Here is a 23,216-nt window from a genome sequence, read left to right as displayed (position 1 = left end):
CTTTATTACAAACAGCTGTCCCTGTAAAGCCATTTGGCTGAGTTTTCCCAGGTTTAAATACCATTTAAAATTAATTTTATCATTTGTTCATTCCATCAGAGTATATAGTGCATTTTCCAAAATATGACTGAACACAAGCAGCTCTGATTTTGAAGAGCGTTAATACATAAGTATAATTGACTTTTTCTCCTCTTTTTAGCTCCTGTTTCATGACAAATGAAAATCCTAAAATCTTCCTTTGGAAATGAGACTATGAGAATTTTAAAAGACAGAGTATATTCTCGCACAACAGCTGGAGAGAAACAATACTGAGGAGTGTCACCTAAAGTATGTTTTGTAAGATGCTAATAAATTCTGTGTAATAAAACAGAACTTTTTTCATGCCCCCAAATTTTGGTAAGAATAAGTCTTCTATGTCCTTTTTGGATATTTAATCTGCATATTGGCATAGTAAAAGCTCTGAGAAATCCTATAGTGAAGGCAAATCTAATTGTATTCATCCATTATTCCCCTAAAAAGCAATCAACTTAAGTTTCATAAGCATATAAGGTGTACTGGGCACTCTCCTGGCTGCTAGAAATAGTGATATAAAAAAGAGACAGGTTTCCTGAAGGTGAGAACTGGGTACACAGGGGAATGGATATGAAGTCTCACAGTGGCAATATTTGGACCCTATCACTCCAAAGTAGTGTTCTACGCAACCATTGCTTACTGAAGACGTCTGATGAATCTCTGCGTAGAGAGCTATGGAAGTTGTCCTGGTAAAATGTAATCTGGACCTTAACAAGAGTACTGGTCATACAATTGGACAGGAGCGGCAATTACAAGTGGCATTGTTTAAGCAGATTCTATAGAAATAACAGATACTCACTGTGAGAAGGGACAGAAAATTTCATCCAGTTTAGAATCTGCCAAACTATGTTTCTGGAAATATCAGTTCTTCAGGAAATATTTCTCTCATCAGATAATTTGGGGAAGATTCAAAGTCTGTTCTTCTCTGGGAGATTGATAATATACATTAGCATTTGCATGCAAGCTTTCCTGTAAAAAAGCATGCTTACATTTATTTAAACTTCATTTCCTAAATACATTGTCCACATAACCCTTTTGACTATTTCAGTAAACACAGTTGAATGGGGGATATTCCTCCATTGATTTTGCTGTTCAAATAGCATAGAATTATAGCAGCTTAGAACTAGAAGAGACATAATTATCAGCAAGGAAATGATACCTCTTGACTTTCAGGCAGCATTTTCTTTTGAAACCAGTATAGTACTACTTTTCTGCCGTAAAGATAGGGCTTGATAGAGTTCCTCAAATATTCTTATTCTACAATGCAATGAGGAAAATAAGAAATAAAAAACGTTAGTTTTATGCAACAGTTTATTCTTAGTGTATTATGGAGTGTATCTTACAGAGTGGTATCAGGTTTTGAGCCCAAGTTCTTTCAGCAAGAGTGCTTTCCAGCACACTATAATGGGCAACAGAGCAGAGGAATTAGAGTGCAGAGTGCGAGTAACCAATAGAACCACAAAATAGGATCTAATTTTCCCTTGAGAATGGCAGTATAGCAGGTGTCTGCATAGCAATCTCTATTTTATTACATTTCATCTCTCTACAAACTTTAAATATGCCTAAGAGTGTATCACCACTGATTTGAAAAGTGAAAAAAAATATATATCAGTTGCTTATGTATATTGCCAAACCACAACTTTCAAGCTATTCCTGATAGAATGGGTGAAAAATTAGGTATTGAGCAGGAGCAACTCAAAAATTATCTTTTGTACAGTGAATAATGGATACAATATAAAATTTCCAGGAAGTTGCACCACTTATAATTAGAGCTTTTATGGCTGGAATATCATGCTGTATGAACACCATTCTATGGAATAACATATCAGGACCTTTATCCAATTTGTACATGTATTATAGCCATCTCAAAAGTATTTTATGTATCCCATCGTGGCCCTGCAGATAAACGCTCTTCAGTTACTTTCATATAAAAGTGGCATCAATTAAATATGTGTTTTGGAAACTCATTTTAAGAGACTGTAGAGCCTAACTGACTCCCAGTTATTTTTTTTACACAGTCATATGTCACTTAATGACAGGGATACTTTCTGAGAAATTCATCATTAGGTGATTTTGTTGTTGCATGAACATCAAAGAATGTATTGAAAGGGAACAGAATCTGCCACTCCAAAATGTGTCTCTTTAGCATGAGGATTATTTTCGGCTGACTATTTTTAAGAAACAAAAGATTCAGAAATTTATTCTTGTTACCTCCTCCTTAACTGCCTAAAAGAATTCAGATAAAAAAATCTGTTTCAGAAAGCGAGCTATCATCTTAGCATAAAATGAACTAGGTGGTAGATGGGCGGAACCAAGAAAAGCCTGTTTGTTGGCCCCCCCCTCATAGCTCTTCTGTTTCTGTGTGGCCAAACCCTTGTTTTCCAAATGTTTACTCCTTTTCACCTACCTGTGAATTGACTTCTTTTCCTTTGAAGTTCCTGACTCTTCTCATGCCCAATATCTTCTGTTGTCTTTAGCTGAGGATGGTATTTAAGGTGAGGACTTTGGCCATTTTGGGGGGTTACTTGGTTTTCCTTGGTTTCTCTCATGTATACATATTATTAAACTTTGTTTGTTTTTTTCCTGTTAATCTGTCTCATGTCAGTTTAAGTCTCAGACAAGGCAGGAGAACCTAGAAGCCTAGAGGAAAATGTTTTCCTCCCCTACAGTACTTACACAAACTTAGATGGTAAAACCTACTATACACCTAGGTTAGAGGGTACTAATTTTAAGAGACCACCATAGCATACGTGGTTGTTTGCTAACCAAAATATCATTATGTGGCACATGACTGTATATCAAGTTTTGCTTTTTTTCTTTCTATATAAATATAATATACATACATAAAAGTACTTACATCACAAGTGTGCAACTCAAATTATTTCAAAATTGAACAAACTCATGCAACAAGCCCCCAGATCAAGCAATACAAAATTACCAACAACCCAGAAGAATCTATTGTGATCACTTCCACATAATACTTTCCCCTAGAGTAACCACTGTCATGATTTCTAACACCACAGACTTCTGCCAGTTTTTAGTCTTGATACACATGGAATCATAAAATATATATTCTTTTCTGTCTGGCACTTCACTCAATACTATGTCTGTGAGACTTATCCATGTTGTTGCATGTCACTGAAGATTGTTCGTTCTCATTGTTGTATAGTATCACAATATATAGCATGCCATTGTTTGGCTATGCTACAATTTAATTACCCATTCCACTGTTGATAAGTACTTATGAATAGGGATTTTGTGAAAATATTTTACATTCATAGGGTATATACCTAGGAATTGGATTCAAGGTCAAGAAGTGTGCATGTATTCAACTTTCCTCACTGCAATCTGGTATTCCTTTCATTACAATTCAAGCAAGCATATAAGGATAGGTCTGCTTCTGAATTCTCTACTCTCTTCCATTTATCAATTTGTCTATCTTTTCACCAATATCACACAATCTTAATTACTATGACTTGATAATTGGTCTTCGTATCCTCGGTAGTAAATCTTCCAATGTGGTTCTTCTATTTCAAAATTGTCTTGCCTATATTTGGTCTTCTGACTTTCCATAAAAATTTTGGAGTCAGCTTGTCAGTTTCCACAAAAACAAACTTCTTGGGCTTTTGATTGGGATTTTGTTGAATGTATAGATTATGACTGAAATGATATTTTATATTATTGAGGCTTCCAGTCTACGAATATGAAATGTTCCTCATTTTATTTAAGTGATCTGAAATTTTTCTCAACAATGTTTAACAGTTCAATAGGAGAAGTCTTTTCCATCTTTTGTTAGAGCTACTCCTAATTGCTGTCAGTCTTACAAATTTTTTCTTGTTTTTCAAGATTGTTTAGGCTATTCTAGGTACCTAACAATTCAATTTAAATTTTAGAATCAATTTGCCAATGTGTCTAAAAGCCTGCTGGGAAGTTTGATTGAAATTGCTATATGTCTATAGGTTAATATGAAAAGAATTAAGATTTTTGAAATAACGACCCTTCCCATCAATGAGCATGATATATCTCTCCATTTATTTACCTTTTCTTTATTTTATTTAATTTCTCTCACAATTTCATGCAATAGATATAAAATTTTCAACAATATATCAGGAAATTCAATTCAACAAGGTATAAAAAGAATTATACACCACTAGTAAATGGTATTTACTTCAGGTATGTAAGGCTAGTTCAACACTAGGAAATCAAGCAATGTAATCTACCATATTAACAGACTAAATTATAAGTATTATAATATCATAGAGGCATGCATGTGGCTTTCTAGATTTCCCCTTACACATAGGTATATTTTGAAGTTCTTATTCACCTAAATAACTCTCTCTCCAGCTTTTCATCCCAGGCTTTTAGCATGTCTGTGGTTTGTCCCAACTGTAATCTTCGGCCTCAGGTGGAGGCAAGAAGTCTGAGATCAAGTGTTGGCAGGGTTGGCTCCTTCTGAGAATTGAATAGACAGTCTTAAAATGAAAGAATGGAATTGCTATAGGACTCATGCTTCCCACTTGCAAAACTTGCAACAAAGCTCCAGTAATCAAAACAGTATCTTAATGGCAGAAAATATACGTATAAATAAATGGATTAGAATTCATATTTCAGAAATAAACCTATGCATATATGGTCAAATGATCTTTGACCAGAATGCCAAGATCATTCAGTGGGGAAAGAATAGTCTCTTCAATAAGTGGTGCTGGGACAAGTGGATATCCACATGCAAAAGAATGAAACTGGACTTTACTTCATACTATCTACAGAATTTAACTTAAAATGAGTCAAAGATGTAGATATAAGAACTAAAAATTTTAAAAAATCTGATAGAAATAAACATATGGTGAGTAATTGGCTCAGAGAATGCTACAAGCCTGGAGAACTGCCAGTGACACCTAAAAAGACTTTGATTTGGGCTGTGCTTTCTTAAATATGACAACAAATGCACAAGAAACATGAGAAAAAAGAATATAAATTGAACTTCATCAAACTTAGAAACTTTTGTGTATCAAAGAACACTAGCAAAACAGTGAAAGACAGCACATATATCTGATAAGGGTCTAGTATCTGGAATATATAAAAATATCTTACAACTCAACAAGAAGACAAACAACCCAATAAAAAATGGACTTGAATAAACACTCTTCCAAGGAAGACATACAAATGGCCAACAAGCACATGAAAAGATGCTCAATGTCATTAATTAGTAGAGCAATGCAAATCAAAACCACACTGAAAGAACACTTCACACCCAGTAGGAGAGATGTAATTTTTAAAAATTAAAATAGCAAGTGATGGAGAGGATGTGGAGAAATTGGAAAGCTCATACATTGCTGGTGGGAGTGCAAAATGGTACAGCTTCTATGAGATACAGTTTGGTGGTTCCTCAAAAATAATAGAATATTACCCAGAAATTCCACTCCTAGGTGTCTATCCCAAAGAACTGAAAACAATTGTTCAAACAATGTTCACACTAGCACTGTTCACAACAGCCTCAAAGTGGAAACAATCCAAATTTCCATCAACTAATGAAAGGATAAATGAATGGTGGTATATCCACATGGCAACTGGAATATTACTCAGCTATAAAATGAATGGTGTACACTATATGCTGCAACATAAATCAACCCTTGTAAATATTATGCTAAGTGAAAGAAGCCACACACAAAATGTCACGTTTCATGATTCATTTATATGAAATATCCAGAATAGGTAAATCCATAGAGACAGAAAGCAGATTACTGGTTGTCATGGGCTGGTGGAAAGGATGAATGTCCTTTGGTTTTAAAGGTAAGAGCCATTTAGTGGACAATTGCCCCCCATAAAGAAAATAATTTAAAAATTTAGCATATTCCTCACTTTAATAGAGACACATACCTAGGTAGAGGTGTGCATGTGGGGGCGAAAGACTGTCTTGGTTGCCCACCTGGAAGCTCACCCTTCAAACACTGAGATTTGCAAGAAGAGACTAGTATTCCAGCAGAGAGTGGTAATAGTTTCAGAAGTATTCAGGAGGAACTTCATTCATCCTGTAGAAGTGGATGAGGGTAGGCTTGAATTAATATTAGAGAGGCTTGATAGCAGAATTAAAGTGTATGTATTTTCTTGCAGATGTAATAAAGATTGACTAGCTTGAATGTTTGGGAGGGAAAAGAGCATTAACATGTGAGTATTCACTCTCTCCCCCAAGCAAATTTTGCTTTGCTAGCTCAGCTCATCCCTTCCCCACCTCCCTCAGTATGGGTCTATATTTGCCAAATGACTCAAGAGATTGTAGTGAAGCAGTATCAATGAGTAGAAAAACTAGAAAAGAATCCAGATGACCTAAATTAATCTACTTCATTACGACTTGAAAAGGAGCAAGCATGAACAGAAGAATCGACTGATTATCAGAGAGAGAGTTTGTGGTATGGTGAATGAGAAACTATTAAGCAGTTTCTATGAGTGAGAGAGTTGGGATGGAGAGAAAAGACAATTCTGAGAAATGTGGTTATGGTATACAGGGTGAATACTTTATAACGTTTGTGAAGGTGATGAAAGTCAATGTGGAGTTCTTTTAAAATTTCCTTTAGCAAGTATGCTGTTTCTGTAATGCAACTGCCTGCAGACACGTGGCTACACAGACCCTAGCTTATATTAAGAATTCTACATTGATTTTCCCCAGGTGATGGGATTCTGGGTGATCATTTTTCTTCCTACATTTCTCACTTAATTTTAAAAAATGCTTTACAGTGATAATGCATTATTTTTATATTCAAAGCTTTAATTTTTTTCAGACCAACATTAGTTTTCAGTAGTTGAAGTAGTAAACAAGCATTTATAAACATAAAGATGTGGGGGCAGGTAACAAAACTGCAAGTTAGTAAAGTGGGATAAATTTTTAAAGTATAATATTTATTTTAAATGTTGTAAAAACTTTCACACTTACTGACTTCCTAAAAGTGTCTGTGTCATTGCATAGAAACCTAATGTATACATTATATTTTAAAAATAAATATACAATAAATAGTGATTATTTTAAAAGCATGTACATGTATTAATTTATATATGTATTTCTTATAAAAGGAATTTGTGTTTGAAAAAACATTGACTAAAAAAATCATAGAGGGATTCTTTTTAATCACAAATTCCCTTTTACCCACTTCAATCTGGTTTATGATGCTACACTAAAAAAGCCATGGTCAAAGTTACCAATGATGTTCATGTTGCTAACTCTATGAAAATGTTTCCATTTTCCTTGTACAAAAACCCTCAATAGCATTCTACAAAGTTCAACAGTCTTCCCCGGGGCAATTTTCCTCTTTTAGAATGCCTTTTTTTCCTTCAATTAATCCACAAATAGAATTTTTTCTTTCCAAATCACGAATTACTTACCAATGTTCTCATATAGCTTGACTATACATGTAAAAATCTTGTTTTTCTTTCTATCAATGGGGTCAATTTTTCTGACTGGTTTTTCTTATTCTCCCTTTTTTATTGTGGTAAAATGAATATAATGTAAAATTTACACTTTTTACATCTAAGGTATTACAATTCAGTGGCATTTACCACAGTCTGCAGTTGATCACTAGGTTTATCATACCTAGCTGGCTTCAGATAAATACAAGGGAAGGAGTAGGTAAATAATTGGCCTGATGCCCTGATTCTACCTGTGACCCCATTATGCTGGAAAGAACTAATGGCCACAGGTTCAAACATGAGCAACAGGTTGGCCCTTCGGAGAGTCCAGCTAATAAGAACTATAAATCTGTTTATAAGTGTCTAATGAGCATCCTTTTGTGGGGAAATGTGACCTCAAGATGCAGAACTATATCTGCGTCTTATCAGGAATATTTGTGAAACACTTCAAAATGGATCAAAACAGGTATATTCAGGAAAACTAGTCATTATCTAAATATGATAATATGAGGTTTGCCTTTCTCATTGTCTGTTGAACTACAGTATTTACAATTCCACATGTTGTAGATAACTGATAGAAATGCAAGTAACTCCTGTCAGAAGATTTCATTCCTTCTGGTGGAGAAACAATTCACCTCTCTCCCCATCCAGTAGATAAAACCAGTTTTACATCTATTTGTAAATTCCATTTCAGCATTCCTGATTGATCTACATAAGTGTGGTACTTAGAATTTTACTTTGAACCAGGTGTAACATCTTCCTGGCTATTTTGCTAATTAATTAATGAATTAAATGAAAGTTTGGCAAATTTTTCTCTTTATATTTGTGTGAGAGTCATGATTTTACCTTTTACTTTCCAATATCCTTTAAAGGTTCTGAAGGTCATTCTTTGATGTTCCCAATGGATTATGTTGCTGGAGAAGTGAAGGGAGGAAGAATTTGTCACCCCAAAATATGCCGCTTTGACATAAGGATTATTTTGGGCTGGTTATTTTGAGAAACAGTAGACACAGGAAAAGCTCTGAAAACTGAGAAATTACCCTTTTGTATGGGACATTTACATTTATAAGGGAAATCTCCATTTGTAATGGTGTCTCCAGTTCTGTACCAGGAAGAAAGGGATGATTCAATGTCCAGAAACACTTATCAATGGAGAAGGCAATGACCTAATATTACATAACAACCTTACATTTGTTTACTGTGCGTTTCCTGGTCACGTCCCACAGCAGGCTCCCGCCCACCACAACCTCCAATATCTTCTTTGTCTTTATCTGGAGACGGTATTTAAGGTGATGATTTGGGCCATTTCAGAGGGTTAGTCAGTTTTCCTCAGTATCTCTCATGTATACATGAGGTATGTATGTTATTAAAATTTGTTTTATTTTCTTCTGTTAATGTGTCTGATATCAATTTAATTATTCGACCAACCAAAGAACCTAGAAAGGAAGAAGACAAAATTTTCTACCGCTACATAAGTATACCTTATCGATAGCTTAAACCCTGTCATATCTTTCCTTGGCTCCCAGAGGTGAATCCCAAATGCCAACATAACTTTGCTGACTCCCTGTTTCCTTAATCTTTTTTCCTCATATCTCTGTTACCAAGCAAGGGCTCGCTAAGCAAAGCACACAGAAGCTGACACTGTGGCACACCAGTCTTTGAGAGAAGAAAGGATTTATTGCACAACTGATTGGCAAGGAGACAGGAGGCAATGCTCTCAAATCTGTCTCACCCATCTAAGGTATGGGGTAGGGTTTAAAAAGATCAGGGATGGCTGGCTGGGATGCAGAAGCACTGGTAGGATGAGGTTCGATTGATTGGTTAGTCAAAATTTTCTCTTCTGCACATGCTCCTGGCTGGCTCCTGAAAAATAGCTTTAACCTCCTTTTGTTAAGATAGGATCAGTGGGGCCAGCCCAGTGGTGCAGCAGTTAAGTACACACATTCCGCTTTGGTGGCCCACGGTTCACCAGTTTGGATCCTGAGTGTGGACATAGCACCACGTGGCAAGCCATGCTGTGGTAGGCATCCCCCACATAAAGTAGAGGAAGATGGGCATGGATGTTAGCTCAGGGCCAGTCTTCCTCAGAAAAAAGAGGAGGATTGGCAGATGTTAGCTCAGGGCTCATCTTCCTGGGGTTGGGGGTGGGGGAGATGGGATCGGTTATGGGAGGTTATCAGGAAAAGTACAGTAAACAAGGCTAAAGTTGTTATGTAGATGTAAGTCATTGCCTTCTCCATTGACAGGAGTTTCTAGAGATTTAGAGTCATCCTCCCCTTCCTGGCACAGACAGAGAGGTATCCTTACAAATGGAGTTTTCTCTTACAAATGTAAATTTCCCCTACAAAAGAATAACTTCTAGTAGGTCTTCAGAGTGATGTGGGCTCAGCAAGCTGAGGAGTTGAAAGAAAGATTTCTTGTACTCTCAAGGTCTCGCAGTAGTGCTCTTTTATTCAGAGAATAGCATGGAGCAGCATGAGGGCAGGACCCATGGGCAGTAAAGAGCTGCAACGGGTTGAGGGTAGGGCTAAATTTATAAAGCATAGACATGTGAGTTATTTATTTACAAGACAAAGGAAAGATCATGAAAAAAATTGTTTAAATGGTATCAGTGCAGGTGAGGTGTGGTTATCGTGTGGCCCCACAACTTTGGATACAAATCAGATTGGATCAGGTCAGGACGTTCTATGCTTCCTGGAGGATGATATAGATTGGTGTGTAGGGTAGGACACCTTGGACTTCTCTCCCTGGGGCAGCCTTGATCCTCATCAGGAGCTTTTCCTGTGTCTGCTGTTTTTTTAAAATAATCATCAGCTCAAAATAGCCCTTACACCAAAGAGGCATATTTTGGGGTGGCAAATTCTGTTCCTGGTCCTGTAGTTTCATCTCTGATGATTTAATGTTTTGTTTTTCCTTCTTTTATGGCTGATTATTTATTACCCATTGGTGGTAGCAATGACTAGAAATTTGGTTCTACTGTCTGACCATGTGGTGATCTCTGTAAATGACTTAATGGATTATAAATGTTGCTGCACAAAATGGGGTTCTCCTAGCTGATGCACATAAAAAAGCCAATTAATTACAGCATCACTTTTTTAGAAAAGAAATCAGCTTTATTCTGTGAGATTGATCTGCAGGGAAACAGGGGATGTGTGCCCTCAGATCTGTCTCCCCAATTCAGGATTTGGGGCAAAATTTAAGAAGTCAGGGAGGGTAGACTGGCATGTGGAAATGCTGCTGGGACAGGTTTTGATTGGTGGGCTTCAAGCTTTTATGATAAGTTCTAAACATTTATGGTTTTAAAGATTTATGGTAACGTGGGGAAGGAACTTTAACACAAGATCTTCCTGAATGATGGATCCCTTGTTTCTGATAAGAGTCCAGCTTTGAAGTTCCAGTCATGTTCTGGTTCTTTGGTTCTGTGGGGAGGAGATTCCTTGGTTCCTAGGTCATTCCAGGTCAAGATGTACATCCTCTGCATGCTCTGGATATGTGATTTTGCAAATTTTCTTAAACACAATTCTTAATTGCTCTATGATAAGAGATGAGATCTGGTTGAACTGGCTCTAAATGGGCCCGTGGTTACATAAAGTTCTTGTCCCTGGTGGGTGAATGACAACAAATAATCTGGCCTGTTAGTTTTTGTTTGTCTATTGCCTATTTTGAGATTAAAGAAATTAAGAATTTGGTATCCATTAAGAAGGAATTGGGCCCTTTGGTATCTGGACTGGTGAGATTATTGTGTTTCTAAGTCTCTTGAGTTTCTTAATGTTGAGTTAAATCTGGAGAATTTTTGTAGCAAGTTCTTTCTGCCTCTGTATGATTATACGCCTGTAATTCAGAAAGGCTATTACTTCTCATTGTGTTGAGTGTGTAATGTTTTCTTGTCTCCAGAGAGAACTAAAAATTAGATTATCTGATCTCTTAAGTTAAGAGAGATCTGTTCTTATTGGTTTATATAGATAAATAAGCACATATAAAATTAAATACATATAACTAAAATTCCCAGAAAATAGAGAAATTGAACTTCTAATGCATTAAATATGCTACTCTTAAAAAGAATTATTGTTATGAAAACTAACTCAAAAACCTTTCAGGAATCCAGTTTCATATAATGAAAGTAAATCTTTGGTAAATAAGAGTAGTTTAATAATTTTAGTTAAAAAAATCCACGTCTTCTCTGACTTATCAGCGTAAAGTATACTGCAAGCATACATTTTAGTCCACTCCACTTAGATTTGTTTTTTGATCGAGTAGGGTAACATCACTCCTCAATAACTAAAATTATGAAAACTGCAACCTGTGCTCCACAATATTGAATCGTTATTCGGACAGACTTTATTTTGACAATAATTATATTTTGTAGTATGGCAGCTTGAGGATAATTGCTAAGTTGGCTAGGTAACTTAAACCCCGGGACTGTTATTAAATTCAGTAAAAATGTAAATATTGTTGAATTACTACATAATCTCTAAGTAAGTACAATATTGAAGCATTGATTACTAAGCATAATTTTAAGCTTATATGCTTTAGCCTCTTATATTTATATGCTATAGAGAGTTTAAAATATGGATCATGTTAATATGTCAATTTTTGTAACTCAAGAATCTGTATAAAAATTATGTATGCCTATAAAACATAGTACTATAGGTGCTCATGTGCTTTGGTAATTGGCTAAAAGGCTTCTAGTTTTTTTTTTAATCCACTCATTTTATTTTATTTTATTTTACTTTTTGAGGAAGATTAGCCCTGAGCTAACTGCTGCCAATCCTCCTCTGTTTGCTGAGGAAGACTGGCCCTGAGCTAACATCCGTTCCCATCTTCCTCCACTTTATATGTGGGACTCCTACCACAGCATGGCTTGCCAAGTGGTGCCATGTCCGCACCTGGGATCTGAACCGGTGAACCCTGGGCCACTGAAGCAGAATGTGCGCACTTAACCGCTGTGCCACCAGGCCGGCCCTCTTGACTTTTCATTGCAATATTGGTAGCTGTATAGGTTCAGTAAGAATCTGCCTTCCTTTTTACCAGGATATTATTAACAAATTGATTATACAACTGTAACCATGGGCCCTCTAGGACCAGTCCAAATTGACCCCATCTTTTTTCTTTTTTTGAGGAAGATTAGCCCTGAGTTAACTACTGTCAGTCCTCCCCTTTTTTGTTGAGGACGCCTGGTCCTGAGCTAACATCCGTGCCCATCTTACTCTAGTTTTTTTGTGGGATGCCTATCATAGCATGGCGTACGAAGCGATGCCATGTCCGCACCCGGGATCCGAACTGGCGAACCCCGGGCTGCTGAGAAGCAGAATGTGGGCACTTAACTGCTGTGCCACTGGGCTGGCCCCAAATTGACCCCATCTTATCAACAGAGTGATTAAGAGTTGTTTTTCAGGGGTGGAGAGGGAAAAAATTCAAGTTGTGCAGCCAGAGCACCTGCATAGGAGAAAATCTTGACCTGAAATAACACCCAGAATCAAAGATTCGCCCCTACCCCACCCCACAGAACCAAAGGACTGGAACACGACTGAAACTTGCAAGTTGGACTCTTATCAGAAGCGAGGGGTCCAGGGTCCATTGTCAAGGAAGAATTGGTGTTGAAAGCCCTTTCACACCTTACCAAAAATGTTGAAAGCCCTCCAGTGAAAACCTGCCCTGCCAGCACTTCCACATGCCAGCCTATTCCCCCAATCTCTTAAATTTTGCCCCAAGCCCTGGATCAGGGAGAAAGATTTGAGAGCTTTGCCTCCTGTTTCCTTTCTAGTTGACTTCACAATAAAGCTTTTCTCTTTTCTCAAAAGCTGGTGCCATGGTGTTGGCTTCTGTGCGCATCAGATGGCCAGACCGTGCTTGTTAACACAACCAAGGTATTACCTGAAGTGTCATATAGGAGACAAATTGTTCTTTAATTCATGTAGGAGAAACCATTTTTAATAAACATAGATTGGCCTTACCTTCAAAGCCAATGCATATAAAACCCTCCTAGAAAAATAGGCCTGCCACCTGGCTTTCAGGATGCCAGACATACAGGTTTTAAGAAAAGAGCATTTCTGTTAGGTCAGGAATCTTAAGACACATTGAGGACCTTGAAAAAAGAGCAATTCACTCAAATCCATAGAAAGTATGGGAATAATCAGGTGAAGAATGTTTTTTACGACATGTCCCTTAGATTTGGGATAGCAAAATGTAGAGACTTAGAAATCTCAGTATTTTTAAAGTTCAATCTAAGATTAATTATAAGAATATCCAGACACAGAAATTAAATTTGTAGGCTGAGTAATTTTTCAATACTTTATGGCTCTAGATTTGCAAAGCAAACTCAAGGAAGACTATATGATAAATTAACATTCTCGTTGCACCTATGTAAATGAAGGGGGACAGAATATACAACACCAAAATATGCCTCTTTGGCATAAGGGTTATTTTTTTTTTTTTTGAGGAAAACGAGCCCTGAGCCAACTACTGCCAATCCTCCTCCTTTTGCTGAGGAAGACCGGCCCTGAGCTAACATCCATGCCCATCTTCCTCTACTTCATACGTGGGACGCCTACCACAGCATGGCTTTTGCCAAGCAATGCCATGTCCGCATCCAGGATCTGAACCGGTGAACCCCAGGCAGCCAAGAAGCGGAACATGCAAGCTCAACCGCTGCACCACCAGGCCGGCCCCCATAAGGGTTATTTTAGGCTGACTATTTTTAAGAAACAGCCAACACAAGAGAAGTTCTGAAAACTCAATAGAAATTGCCCTTTTGTAAGAGACATTTACATTTATAAGGGAAATCTCCATTTATAAGGGTGTTCCCCTCTCTGTGTCAGGAAGAAAGGGATGCCTAATCTCTAGAAACTCTTATCATGGAGAAGGCAATGCCTTAAATCTGCATAACAACCTTACCCTTGTTTACTGTGCTTTTCCTGGTCACCTCAAATAACTGCCTCAGCCATATCTTCTTTTGCGTTTATCTGGAGATGGCATTTAAGGTGATGGCTTGGACCATTTTGGGGAGTTACTCAGTTTTCCTCAGCCTCTCTTGTGTATACAGGAGGTTTACATGGTATTAAATTTTTGTGTGTTTTTTCTCCTATTAATCTTTTTCTTTTTTTATTATTACAGGGGTGTCTCAACCAAGAACCTAGAAGGATAGAGGGAAATTTATTTTTCCTCCCTCACATAAATAATCAAGACAAACCTACAGAAACCAGCCTTATTTTATGACTAAGAATAATCTTTCTTTGAGATTATTAAGATCAAATGGGTGGCACTATTAAGAAAGACTGAAAAACTTTGAATGGATCAAAAAATTTCTGTGTCTACAGTGGAAATCTAAGTGTTGCCTAAATCTGGTTTTCTGCTTCTATGGATTTTGCCTTCAAGCTTTTGAAAATTCTGTAGCTTGTAGTTAAGTGATAGCCTGCGAATAGCTCTTGTCTATAGACATGCAAATGAAGTCTACACAGTGGAGGAACAGTTGATTTCTCTTTGTGGGGACAAAAGTGGATTTTTTTGGTAAGTTAATTTCAGTGTTCCTGATTGACTTATGTAGGTGTGGCACTTTGAATTTTCCCTTGAACTAGTCATCACATCCTACTGGTTCCTTCATTAATTAATTACTTCAATAAAATCACTGAAATGTGTTAATTTTATATTTGTATGAGAGTCATGATTTTACCTTAACAGCAAAAAAAAAGCTATATTTTAACAACTTTTTCCAGTTCCTTAAGTTTTTCCCTGCATCTAGGATCTGAGTTCTATTCATCCATTACTTAAACTTTCAAACACTGGGCAAAAAAGTTTTCATTTTTTGTTTGGTATTTGTAATCACTGAATATATAAACTGTTCATATTTTTAGACAAAATATAATAATGAGACATTTTATGAGACTACAAAACATTCCTTAAAACTCATCTTCGGGTTCCTAAACAAGAAAGACATTGAAATTTCACAATTATGTTATTAGAATTGATGAAGAAAACTGCAGATGAGAAGCAGGCTCCGAGGACTGGAATTTGCTTGCCCTTTTGAAAGACATTTGCATATTGAAGGAAGTGGGAATGACCTTGTAGGGACCTGAAATTGGCCACCCCAGGATATATCTCTTTGGCATCAGGATTGTTTGGGGCTGATTGCTTTCAATAAACTGGGACAGGGAAGGAGGCTCTGGGGAATGGAACTTGCCCTTGTTGGGACACATTTACATTTGTAAGGTAAATCTCTATCTGTAAAAGGTGCCTCCCTCTCTGTACCAGGAAGAAGAAGAGAGATGACCTTGTCCCTAGAAACTCTTAATGGGGAAGGCAAAAACTTAAGTTGGTTGCTGTCTGGCAATCTCATGTAACTGATTTAGGGTGGTGGCTTCTAACCTTTCTAACCTTTACTTAATCCAATTTGATTCTTGTCTAAAAGTCATGGGATCACCCAATGACCAGATCCCACCTGCAGTGATACCATTTTAACTTTTTTTCATGTTCTTTCCTTTGTCTTGTAAAGAGATGACTCACATACCCATGCCTTATAAAATTAGCCCTAACCCTCAACTCGGGGCAGCAGCAGCGGCTCTGCCTGCCCATGGGTCCTGTCCCCATGCTATTCTATTCTCTGAATAAATGAGCACTACTGCCAGATCTTAAGAGTCTAAGAAATCTTTCCTTCGACTCCTCAGCTCACCAACCCCGCATCAGAATCACAGATTGAAAGGGTCTGTATATAATTTCTAGTCCACTAGCTCTCAAGTAGATTACTATTGGCATTTTGGGAGGGACAAGCCTTTGGCTTGCCTCACTGTCCTACATATTTGTGGTTTATTGCTTCTCGGAACCTAGTGCTAAATGCCAGTTGATAATCCACACACATCATGCAAATCATAAAAACTTCCACACATTTCCAAAAGCCCCTGGAGGAGGGAAGTACTGCTCCCAGCTCAGAACCAGCTAGTTTCTGTTTGTTTCAATTTCAGTAGACAGTTAGATATTTCAGTAAAACTGCTTCAAGTCTGGTAATTTACAATGGTCCCATGAAGTGGATAATTTGCCTCAGGCCAGGAAGACCTGTTATCTGTCAGCAAGTGATGGGGTTCAGGGCAGGCTGCCCCAAAACATGTCATTTTGGCAAATTGATTATTTTGAATTAAAGTTACTTAAGAAACAGCCAGTTCAAGAAGGACACTCTGACCCTCCTTTGTCCCCCTGAAAGCAGGAAATAAATCTCCCATGTGAAATGTATTCTCCCGTTCCAGGAGAAAGAGACATCCTTATCACCAGAGAGAAGGAATTCATGGCTGAGACAGGTGTATAAATAAAACTTGTTACTTCTTTACCAATTTACTACCCCAAGCCCGACACCTTTGTCTTGTCAATTCTTCACAGATTTATTGTTTCCTTGTCTAAAAGGTAAAAAGTGGCCCGCTTTGGTCACTTCTTTGAGTCTCATATTTCTATGAGCTTCTGTAGGTATGAAATTAAAATTGTTTTTCTCCTGTCAATCTGTCTTATGTCAATTTAATTATTAGGCCAGTCAAAAAACCTAGAAGGGAAGAAGTGAAAAGTTTTCCTCTCTTACACAAGCAAGTTCTTTACCTTCAAAAATAGGCATACTTACAACAGTAAATGGTAACTTGCCCTTAAATTTTAGTTACTAAACAAATGGGTAAACCAAAACAGTAATGTTGTATCTAAAAAAGCCACATGACTTCTAGAATGGTCATGTAATTACTTCATGACCAGCTCTGCTGAACATATTGGTAGGACTTCTGTTTGCCTCTTTAGATCAAAATAAAGAATAGATTAACCTCTCACCTCTGTAGCTATATCTTCAAAGAAAAATACTTAGAGGTAGCACTAACTGGACTTAGGAACTAACTTTTACTGTCTTATTCAGGAAGACAGAATCAAATAATTTAAGAAAGCTTCGAAAGTTAGGAAAATATTATGCCATTGAGTCATAAGGTTGCTGTCTGTGGCATCCCTGATGGGTGACTTAAGGTTAGGGAAGACAGCGTTACAAGGGACTTCTTTTACTAACGTTGTATATCTCTTTGGGAGTGTCTGAAGGTGCTGATGGATAGTGGGACAGGTTGACTAATGTGAGAACAGTGTCTTTGTCGTGAATGTCATTTTAGTCAAGTCTCCTATTTAGTGTCTTTCATCTCCCAAACAGACTGTCGTTGTTAAGCCTCTTCTAGTAAAAATAAAATCCAAGCCTTTCCACTAGTTATTGTAAATATCCAAAGAAATGATGAATGTAAAAGGACCTCGTAAACGCATATAAGACGTTGGTATGTGGTGAGATGAGATTACTGTTAAGAACTTTTTCAAAGACCTTTCAAGTCCTTATTATGTGATCTTATGTGAAGGGTAATGAATTATTTAGTCCTACATATTACACAAGAAACATAGTTCAATAGAATCACGGTAGATCTTTGGGGGAAAAATGGTTCTGAGATCAAATAAGCATGGAGGATGCTGAGTTAGAGTCAAACAGGTTTCTTTACTGAAGAACTTCTTACAGCCTTTATTGTACCTAGAAACTCTCCACGAGAAAAAAGAGCAAGCAGTACAATCCTCACTAGGTATCCAAGGGGGATTGGTCCCAGAAATCTTCACAGATACCAAAATCTGTGGATGTTCAAGTCCCTTAAATAAAATAGCATAGTACAGTGAATACAGCTGGCCCTGTGTATCTGCAGGTTTCACAACCATGGTTGAATCCGTGGATGTGAAACCCATGGATACGTTGAGAAATCTGTGGATAGGGAGAGCAGACTGTACTTTGTAGATAACTGATAGCCCCACACAAATGAATTTTGTCCAGTGGAGGAAAAACTGATCTCCCTTTGTAGGGACAAAATGGATTTGGGTCTATTTCCCAAAAGTATTTGGCCACTGGACCCTTTCCTGTGGACCATGGAATACATTTTGCAACTGTTTGGCTTAGTCTGAAAAGGATGAGGCTCTGCAAGACCCCCCCTTTATTTTTTTTTTTAAAGACTGGCACCTGAGCTAACATCTGTTGCCAATCTTCATTTTTCTTCTTCTTCTTCTTCTCCCCAAAGCCCCCCAGTGCATAGTTGTAGATTCTAGTTGTGAGTGCCTCTGGTTGTGCCATGTTGGATGCTGCCTCAGCATGGCCTGATTAGCGGTGCTATATCTGGGCCCAGGATCCGAACCGGCGAAACCCTAGACCACCAAAGCTGAGAGCATGAATCTAACCACTCAGCCACAGGGCCGGCCCCTGAGATTCTTAATTATTATTCCAACAGCCCTCTCAGTGGGCCCTCTGTGTGCCTCTTTCATAGTAATTAAAAGGTAAGTTATGAGGTATATGAAGCAGAAAATCCAAACAGCTGCCAGATTTTGAGCGTAGTTTAGGCTCAGTTGTGATTTTTGACTGGATTGACCTCTTGGAGAGTCATGTTGTTTGTCAAAGTGTGTTCTAGTAACACCTACATGTGGACACCCATGGAGCTTGTCAAAAATAAAAATTTTCTAGAGTCACAGAAGGCCATGGAATCTGTATTTTTCCAAACTCTTCAAGTCATTCTTACGGATATGAAATAGCAATAGAAGCACTATCTTGTACTTCACAAAGGGGGAGAGCTATGAAATTACTATGGCTTCTGTTGCATTTCAGAAAGCTTTTAGTGACTTTAGGTGAATTTTGGTCAAAAATTTCTATCTACGACACTGCCAATATTACATCATCTGAGGAATCTTCTATTTGTAGTTATATTTTGTCTTTAAAAAGATACAGTACAATTAACCTTCTAAGTCCTAATTGCTGCCATATCTATTTTCATATTGACCACTATACTCACTTTGCAGATATGGGTATAACTTCTTTAGAGGTAAGATAACATTGGACTGGAATGTCCAAAAGTAGCTGCATCACCACTAAGCAATCTTTTAAATGAACATATCTTTTGCAAAGGTTTCTGGATGCAACAACTCATTAAATTCCTGGACAATGGGAATTGTAGTTGAGAATGGTTTTCAGAACGATAGTATCTTTGTTTTGAGGTAGAGTTGCTTATTAAAGATAACATGATTTTTTGGTAGACTGGTGACACTTTAGAAATAATGGGAAAGTGTCAAATTTAAGTAGTCATGGAGAACAGGTGGGAAAGTGGCAATATATCATGTAGGACCTTTAGAATATATCAATCATTACTGAGGAAATTCTATGCAATTCACATTAGTATCAGTCTTTCTGGGTTTTTTTTCCCCCACTTTTAGTACCCAAAACTTCCCAGCACACAGTTGTATATTCTTCGTTGTGGGTCCTTCCAGTTGTGGCATGTGGGATGCCACCCCAGCGTGACTTGATGAGCAGTGCCATGTTGGCGCCCAGGACCTGAACCAACGAACCCCGGGCCGCCTGCAGCGGAGAGCATGAACTTAACCACTCGGCCACAGGGCCAGCCCCAGTCATTCAGTTTTAAGAGATTAACCATGTAGTATCTCATGTGGACTGTTATAGTGTTGTGTTGGGGTGTTCATATTTTAACTAATAGATAAGCCTCTGGGCCAAGTCATATGGCACAATTTATCTATTGGTGTTCACTCATGCTCAGGATAACTTTTATAGATATTGAATTACTTCTTCAACTCCTTAATGAGTAAAAATTTAGTGATTCTTTAAATCTCTGGTTAAGGCAGGATAGGTTGTTGAGAACATGGTCCATTTTTCCACATTAGTAGCTTGGAGAGTAGTCTGCATATACTTATGCAAACCATACTGAGACTAGAACTAGAAATTCTTAATCCTAGCAGAAAACGGATGCAGACTTCTATTGAAAAGAAGCATTTTACATTTTACAGAAAATTGTATTTTGAAAGGGAGGTACAGGGAAGATATTTATTTCACACTTATACACAGATGGAAGCATGCCAATCTTTCAACCACACATTTGCACAGTGGGGACCACATTTCAGTGACCTTGAAGTAAATATCTATCTCCTGGGATCTTGTAATAAAAATGCTGTAATCCCACAAAAAAGACAATTCAAACAATTCCAATGGTTAAACTGTGAGCTGTTCTTGCTTGTCACATTATATGATGTGACAAGATTTTATAAAGCTTAACGGGATGTAAACACTGCTATGTCACCCATTTGCAGAAGAGAGACAACTCCATTTATGTTACATCTATTTTGTAACAACAACATGTAATTGAAATAGAGCAAACACAATTATCTCCTTCCAGCCAGCCAGTGAAATGTCTTTCCCACACACAGAAGAAGAAGAAAGATACTACACAGGGCAACCAAGAGATAAGAAGCAGGCTCCTCCGCCTGATCCTGATAGCATAAACAGCTCTTTCAACAAATATCTACTAAGTACCTACTATGTGTTAAGCTGGTGAGAGAGAAAGAGATGCTGAAGGTACAAATCCAAACCAGGCAAACATCCCGCTTTCAATGAGCTCCTTATCTGGTATGGGAGACAGAAAAAGAAAAGAAACACTACAGCTGTGGAACGTGGAAAAGACTGAGGGAGCGGAAGATAATCAGCTCAGCCAAGGCAACTCAAGGAAGGCTCTATGGAAGAAAGGATGTGAGAATTGGGTATCTAAAATGAGTGAGACCTCATTGTGGAAAATCAGCAGAATCAAATTTTCTCACTTTACACTCAGACTGTGTTTTTTATTTAAAATGTGTCTCTTGTCAAGTAGAGTCTCTCTTATCTAGTCTGAAAATCTCTGTTACATAGCTTAGTTGTTTTTACATTTAGTATCATTATGGATATATTTGCTCTTGTCTGTCATATTTTATTCTATTCCTTGAATATTGCTTTTTTCTTATTTATATATCTTATTCATTTGGAATTTATTCTTGTATCTAGTGGGAGGAATAGAGGTAATTTTATTCTTTTTCCAAGCGGCTATGCATTTTCTCAACATCTTTTATTTCAAATCCATTTTTGACAAAGTGATTTGAGATACTGTCTTAATTGTATACTAAATGTCTTTATGTAGTTAGGTCTATTTCTGGACTCTCCATTCTACTCCCAAGATCTCTTTGTCCGCTCCTATGCTGGTACCACACTGTTCTAGCTACACAGGCTTCATATTATGTTTTAATGTCTATCATATCACTTCATTCAGTGTTTTATAGCTGCACATTTATTTTTCCACATAAACTTCAATATCACCTTCTTCAGCTCCCAAAAGAAGTTTACTAATATTTCCATTAGGATTGCACTATATTTTTAAAGTAATTTAGGTAGAACTGACATTGTAATATTGAGACAGCCTAACCAAGAATAAGTGATGTGTTTAGATTTGTCCAACCTTATTTTTTGTTTCTTTCAAGAATCTTTTTTTTGTAAGAAAGATTGGCCCTGAGCTAACATCTCTTGCCAATCTTCTTTTTGCTTGAGGAAAATTTTTGCTGAGCTAACATCTGTGCCAATCTTCCTCTATTTTATGTGGGATGCTGCCACAGTGTGGCTTGATGAGCAGTGCTAGGTCCGAACCTGCAAACTCCTGGCCACTGAAGCAGAGTGTGTGAGCTTAACCGCTACGCCACCAGGCTGGCTCCTCAAAAATATTTTGTAGCTTTCATTATGTATGGTTTTAAAATGTCTTACTAAATTTATTCTTAGATATTTTATCTTATTGTTGCTACTATAAATGGCATTTTCTCTTCCATTGGTTATAATTTTTGAACATAATGATTACTGATTTTTGCATATTAATTTTGTAGATTTCTACTGTGTAAAACTATTTTATAATTGAGTTTATCTTGTCATTGATTTTGTAAGATTTTCCAGGTATACTATTTTTTCATCTCATAATAAATATGGTTATATCTCTTCTTTTTGCCAATTCTTATGCTTCTAATTGTTTTTCTCTTGTTTAATTGCATTGGTTGACACTTTCAGAACAATGTTAAATCACAGTGGATATGGTGGGCATTATTGCCTTATGAGAATGTCTGTCTCTAATGGTTCCCTATTACATAAGAGGCTGTGTGTGAATATATGACTACAATTTTAAGGAAATAGGAAATATATATCCATTTCTAATTTCTCAAGAGATTTTAAAGAATGGAGATTGATTTTTGTCAAAGACATTTCATTATTATTAGCATGAATAGAGACAAATAGACCAATGGAGCAGAATAGGGACTTCATACATGGACCCAAACTAAGGTAGCTATGTGATTGTTGAGATAAGTGCCAACAAAATTTAATGTGGAGTGGAAAACCTTTGCAACAGCTGGTACCAGAACAACTGGATATCTGAATGATAAAGTGAACCATAGCCCTTAATTCACATATTTGCACCAATTTTTTTGAGGTGGATTATTCACATAAACACAAAATCTAAAATCCATACAGCTTTTGAAGAAAACAGAAAAATAACTTTGTAACCCGAGGGAGGCAAAATTTCCCTTATGAAGGATGCCAAAAGGACTAACTATAAAAGAAAACTGATAAATTGGGTTTCATCAAAATAAAATAAAAATTCTTCTCATCAAAATCTACTGTTGAAATAGACTGAGAGAAATATTTATCATACAGTCAATTATTTTATGTGCAGTAGTTATGTTCTATAAAGTCACCGTGAACACTGAATTAGCATCTACTGAGCTATTGCTCCTAGGAGAAATACAAGGTTAGTTTCCTGTGAGCCTCTGGTCCAAACATTTTTGTCAGTGGATCAATATGCAACATTGTTTTATGTGTGTTTTTGTTTAAAGCCATCTTATTTAATACACGGTGTTGATTCATTAACATTGAACTCACA

Source organism: Equus quagga, chromosome 10 (genome assembly GCF_021613505.1).
Source record: "Equus quagga isolate Etosha38 chromosome 10, UCLA_HA_Equagga_1.0, whole genome shotgun sequence".
NCBI lineage: Eukaryota > Metazoa > Chordata > Mammalia > Perissodactyla > Equidae > Equus > Equus quagga.
The sequence above is the reverse complement of the archived record's forward strand: the minus strand, read 5'-3'. Positions refer to the sequence as shown.